We start from the raw sequence: 6,765 nt of genomic DNA, 5'->3' as shown, positions 1-6,765 counted from the left end.
CAGAACAGCTTTGTCCTTCAAACACTACAGCACAGCTGATGCGTGTAGTTAAAAAAGCAATCTTTGGGGAGTGATCTTTGGTTAGAGGAAATGAGTACTGTCGCAAAAACTTAAAATACATCCTAATTGTCAGAATATGTAATTCAGGCACCTGAGGGACCTGTGTGTGAACCTGAGGTTGGAAGTAATGCCTTACTTTGCCAGTAAAATATGTGGACAGGTCCATAAGTAATGTAATGTTCTTTGCTCCTTTGGCTAAAGCTAGGAAACTTGTGGTTATTAAAATCAAAACTTTTGTGGGAAATAGTTGCTTCCATGTTGAGAAATACTGAGGAAAACATTGTTTCTTAAATCTGCAGAGGTCAAAAACCTTACCTGAAAAGGCAGGGGCTCCATTTCCAACCACCAGTATGCATTAACTGGAAGAAATAGAGTTGAAACAAATCACTTAGTCTTCATTGTCTCTTGTTTGTTTTCTGTCTATAAGATGCATTGTGGAGCAGAAGGAGAGGAAAACATAACTTGTAGCCTGTAGTGACAGGAGAGAGAAATTTCATGTTCTGTGAAGAATAAATCCCAAGTGTCATTTATTTGACTTAAAAATTGAATTTTGCCATTTAAATACTAGACTTTATAGACAGAGGAATAACACAATATTACAGCCCTAACTTCCTCAGTGATGCAGCTTATCTTTTCCTGCAGCTATCTGCAAAAGACAAGAAAATCCTTCTTTTGAGCGAGAAGATTCATTAGATAGAGAAGCAATGTTAAGCATGAGTGAATACTGCAGAAAGCTGTGCCATGTATGGTGTGTGTTACAGCAGTTTGCATTTATGGGAGTAGTTGGGAGAGTGAGGAAGTATGGTATGGGGACACTCCAGGATGCTCACAGAGATGAGTCTGGCTGTTTGGTCGAGGGGCAGAGATCAGTTGTGGGCACTGTCACCACAAAAGAAGCACAATGTGTGAACCCAGGGACTTCTGCACTGTAAAACTGAAAAACGAGGTGCCTGAGCCCTTAATGGAAACACAGGAAATCTCAGAGAAGAACACAAACCAAAGTCATTGTGCACCAATCTTTGCTACATTTACTTTATGCAGTGACATGTTTCTATTCTTGTATTGGAGCAATACACTCAAAGAGCAATCTGGTTTCTTTGTCTTTATGGCAAATGCTATGTTCTGTTTTATTTTCAGAGGTGTAGAAATAGTCAAGATTAGCAAAGCACCAATTTGCAGCCATAAATGAGAAGTTAGAGAAACCCAAGGTGTCTTAGATTCACAGAGAGGTGCAGTTTTTGGAAATTTTCTTAAAAGATTATAAAAATGTAGAAATCTGAAACAAAGAATACATGAGCATTTAAAATCATCTGTTATTGATTGCCTTTTCCCCTTTGATCATCATAGCTGTTCAAAAGTCAACGAAGAGTGGCCTTGCAATGGCATCTGCCAGGTCTCTCAGCAGTCACAAAGGTATCCTGTCTCATCCTGTGAATTGTGCCTGTCCAGCTTATCTAAGGAGTCCCTGTTGGATCCATTGATACTGTAAGTAGTAACTCCAGAAAATTTAATGTTAATGGAGACCTGGAAAAACTGAAAACAGAATTTATCAGTGAAGACTGAGGGAAGGAAGGAGGCACTAAGTACTTCAGTCTTCTCTCTATCCTTTGTTAGTAGATCTCCAGCCTGACCTAGCAGTAGGTTCACCTTTTCCATTTTCTTCCTTATGCTATTGATGAACCCACAAGCCCATATTCTGATACCCTTCATGTTCCTTGCTAGTTTCCATTCCAACCAGGCTTGGATTTTCCCAGTTCTGTCCCTGCATGCCCTTGTTAGCTTGCCCTGCTTCCATCTCCTGAAAAATTTGGTTTTGCATTTGAGCTCAGTCATTATCTCATGTAAGGTATGTTGCTGGACCTGATTTTGAGTCATGCAGATCTGTTTATAGCTACAGTATATTAAAGTGCACTTCTATTTTAAACATCCTACAGTCTAACAAGAAAAAAAGGTCAAAGGCTCAGCTTGTCTTCCCATTTGGACAGAGAATTCTCTTGCCTATGCCAGGGGTAGTAACACAAGACTTTTGTGGGTCAGCCAGGGAAGCTGCAGTGGCCTTGTGGCAGAAACCCTCCCAACAAAGAACACTGGAAGATTGATTAATGGGCTTCTTTCTCATGGTTCTTGCTGAATCAGCATGGAAATGGTAGAGTCAGGTAGAGTCTTGTGTGAGCCCTGACTTCTGTTTATAAAGGATCAACAAGAAGATGACTTCAGTGCCTTGACATCCTCTCATGGCACTGTCAGTATGCCTTTTTATGGTACCTAGAGATTATTAGCAGAAATATTTATCAAGTCTTTTTATGAAAATACTCTTGGCAATACCCTTGGTCTGGGTGCCTGCAGGGTGCATTGGTTGGGCTGGCAGTTCTGCTGCACTCTGCCTGACTGTTTCTCGTTCTTTGTCTGCAGTGCCTCAGCTGCTGCTCCATGCACAGCCATCACCAGGCTGCCTTGCTAGGATCCACCTCTGTGTCACATGAAATGTATCAGTAGATAAGACTGAGTGCCCAGTAAGCCTGATAGCTTCATCTTGCAAGCCTTGTTCCAGTGGATATTTATTGTGGCCTAGGAACTGGCTAATTTTGTCTGAGAGATTTTTTTCCATACGGTCCTGCACCATCTGAAAGGCTTTTGAATAGAACAGCAGCTCAAAATTGTAAAGTAAGAACTGTCAAGTTTCATGAACAATTTTGTAGGACATGCCTGTGGTGATGTCTAGAAGTGGTCCACTGAACTTCATAGAGATGGACTGAGATTGGTCTTTTGTACAGTTACCAGGTGACTCAAGTAACCAAAAAACCTTACCATTGCCTGCTGAGTGAATGAATGGCATCTGCTGATTTTCGTATAATAGCCATGTAAAGAGGAACAACTACCATGGGAAAAGACTTACGAGGTTTCCTTAGGCTACAATAATGAATAAAAGGCCTTTTCTTAGTAACAGTTGTGTTCCACTTAGGAATTCCACGTATCTTCAGTATGATTCTGTGTAATCCAAAAGCCAATGCCTTACAATGACAGAAAACTGCAAAATAGTCTCTTTTTGATGTACTGAAAAGTTACCATGCTATTTTAGTCACCTTCTCTTGGCAAAAATCAAAATTATTATGCCATTTAACTTCTAGTCAAACAGAATCGGACAGAAATAATCTAATTATCTTCCTGTAAGAAGTGCTAAGGGTGCAAACCAGAATTTTCTTATTAGAATCATATGGATATGATATCCATATCCATATGATATGGATGCAGGCTTACAATATCTGAAGAATAAATAGCTCTAGTTTGCTAACTCTTTTCATGGTATATCTGTTAATCTAAAAATAATAATTTTCAGTCTTAAAAGAGCAATAAAATGCTCTGTTATTTTATAAATTTAATATAAATTTCTGCTGCTGTCATTTTAAAAGATCAAATGATGTTCAATGATCTCCTACCTGGAATTTCTATTACTTTACCATTTAATTTAAAAAAATAACTACTCTAAAATATTACTTACTTAACTGAAAATAATCTGGTAACAATAGCAATCCTATGAAGAATTCCCAATAGAGAAGATTTTGATCCAAATACTTGGCAGTATCCATTAGCAGTGCTGTTTTTGTAAGTGTAGTAAATGCATCATCCCACAGCAGCCCAAAAGATGTTGCATTTACGCATGTCATCCTCATAACAGACCTGCAAGGAACAGGTAAGTAAAAATTTTTTAAGCCCCAAAATTATTTGTCTTCATTATAAACTGGAAAAAAAAAGAAAAATGGAGGAGCTGCAGCGACTGTAGATCAGCAATAACATAAATGTAGATGGGACTGAGTCATAGATAACGAGCTTTCTAGATAAAGAAGCAGCATTTTCAAAATTCAAGAACTTCATTCAGTTTGCTGTATCTCCTATTTTATTAAATGTTTCATTATATCCAAGAAGGTGTCCATGCTGCCAAGTACTTGTTTTCCACTCTGTAGGAGAAATGACACAGTGATTAGGTAAATAGTAACTTAAAGTTTGTGTCAAGGATTTACATTAAGAAATCAAGATGGTTTGGGATACATTTGCAGCTAATTGGAAATGCATTTCACTGAAATGCATTTACAAATTTAAGCTGTGACCCTAAAAATGATTTCATATGGCTGCATGAGCTCATGCAGTGAGAACCAGAGACAGTATGCTGACCTTATGTCAAAATGTTCTTTAAATAAACTGGTTGCTGTCTGGTCATTTTTAATTCCAAAACCAGCATTACATCAATGGAAAGTAGATCTAAAATAGATTCATCCAGACATTTAATGAACACCATCCACGTCTTAAATGTCAAATGAGAGCTAACCTACCTGCATTGCATAGACAGATGAACACCAGAATCTTGAACATTCATTATTTCACTTTCAGGAAGCTTGTGTTTTACTCCTTAGATTCTCACTTATAAGAAGTACCATTTATTAAAAATTTGATTGAATTATCTGTTAAGTCACATCAGTTACATTGTTATTTAGGCCTTGGGTCAAAGGATGTGACAATGTACTTTTACTTCTGTGTAAGTTCTGAATCTATCCTTTATGTAGGAAGTTCCAACATTAAAAAAAAACCCCTGTCATTGGGAAGCATACAGATGGTTTAATGGAAAGACTGTTTTGTGGGGAACAGAGGGAGATACAATTTTCATGGCTAGGAAATGATTTTTTGGGCCTTGGAATGATATAAGAAATATCTAAAATAAAACAATCCTGAAGTACTGTTTGCTTTCCATGCATTTTTGCTATCATTTCGTCAGATACTCCAGGTCCATTGAGTGTTCATAATCTGGAAATTGAACAAACAGCACATAAACAAAGAAACTGGAAAGTTGGAAACCTCAGTTAATTGAACTGACTGAAAAACATTCAGCTACATGATTACTGTCACATTCATGGAAGAACTGCACATTCAGTGGTACACAACTATTTCCAAATTATGTTATAATTCCATAAGACAGATGATGAAATAAAATCAAGGAGAAAAATAACAAAATTTGCCTGCAGCTGGACTTTAACTGCTAAGCTTACCAAACCATGCATATCCATATTCCAGTGCTGTCTGAAAACTAAACCTGACTGAAGGACTTGGCTGAATAAGATTGTAACACAATGGAATAATACAGCTTTCACCATTACTGAGGATGCCTTCTCCCTGCCTTTCCCACACCCTCCTTCGAGCTACTAGCAGTGTGTAGAAGGAGGCATTTTAAGGAGAACTAATAGCAAACCATGTCGAGGCATACACCAAGCAGGTGATGCAAGAGTTCTGCAAGAGTTCTGCAAGAGTTGTGTTGATAAGCAGTAAAAGAAAATGGGACTTAAAAGAGACAACCTCTGTGTAAGAATGGGCTTATTATAAATCATGTAGGCTAGCAAACTTGAAAACAGGAGTTTCTAAATCTTTAGAAGAAGAGTTATTAGTTTCTTACACATTGTCTCTGTGTGTGTGTGTGTGTCTATGCATGTATCACACTGACAGCTACACATGCATCCCTAATGCACTGCAAGCAGAAAATGTCAGTATGCTTGCTAAACAACTAACTTAGAGAATCCTATAAAAGTAACAAATCACATTATGTAATTCTGTATCCTTATATGCTTCACTTGGCCATGCTGGGTGCATTTTCTACATTATTAATGAGTTCTACTAAAGCATTCATTGATGGGTTCCTTATAGAGATCAATGATCTCTGCCATCCTCCCAGTTACAGGTATAAAGCATACTGCCACTTTATTTGGATCTATATTGATATGAACATGGCTCTGGTAGCTCAAATACATCAAGTCTGGAGTGAGTTTGAAACCTATGAGGTTTCCTTGAAAACATTCCAAAGAAAAAGAGAATGTGGATAATGAAAGTTAATTAACAGCCTTCCGATATTGCTTCCTTAATTTCAGTTGGCAGAGTATGACTCATTAAATACATAGGATAATAATGGATCTGGCTACAAAATACCATCATCTCTGAAGCAGATGACTTGTTCAAATATCAAGGCCCAAGCAATTCTGTTTCAATACATCAGTATGCAGCAGGGCTAACAGAAACTCAAAACTCAAACAATTCAGTTCAGTATTAAGCTTTCTAATTATGGCTTCAGGAGTAAACGTGATGCAAGACAGAACCTATTCTTACTCTAATAAACTATTTTGAGATTCCTGAGAAGCTGAGTTTCAGAGAAGACTTAAGAAGCCTAAGAGCCTCTAAAACTAACTTTTACTAACATAAATACTGAGCAAAACTGTTGAGTCTGTTTAAGGTTCCAAAAGCAGAAACACTTGGTAGCTCAGTTAAGATTGGTCTTGTTTCTTTTTCTCTCATTTCACTGGAAAATGTATCTCCAGAGGAACTGAGCTTGAAATTTCAGTTTTCATACCTTATCTAGTGATAATCTTCCTCCCCAGTCTGACTAAAACTTGAATTAATCTATGGGCTCAGTGCTCTCAAGAGGGATGGTAAGGCATCTCTTGCATATGATTAATGGACACAAGTTGCTTCACCCCAAACTTACTTCTGGTGTTTCTACCATATATTAACTTGCAAACTTATCTCAATAAATGAAATATTTGCAAAGTCAAAAATTATGCAAATTCTCCTCTTCTAGATGTGAACATATGTGCCACTGGCTTCAATTTAAGGTGTTTCCACTAAATAACCAAATATTTGTGAGATAATTCAGATGAATCAATGGATTCT

This window comes from Molothrus aeneus, chromosome 3, assembly GCF_037042795.1.
Source record: "Molothrus aeneus isolate 106 chromosome 3, BPBGC_Maene_1.0, whole genome shotgun sequence".
Lineage (NCBI taxonomy): Eukaryota > Metazoa > Chordata > Aves > Passeriformes > Icteridae > Molothrus > Molothrus aeneus.
Note: the sequence above shows the minus strand (reverse complement) of the source record.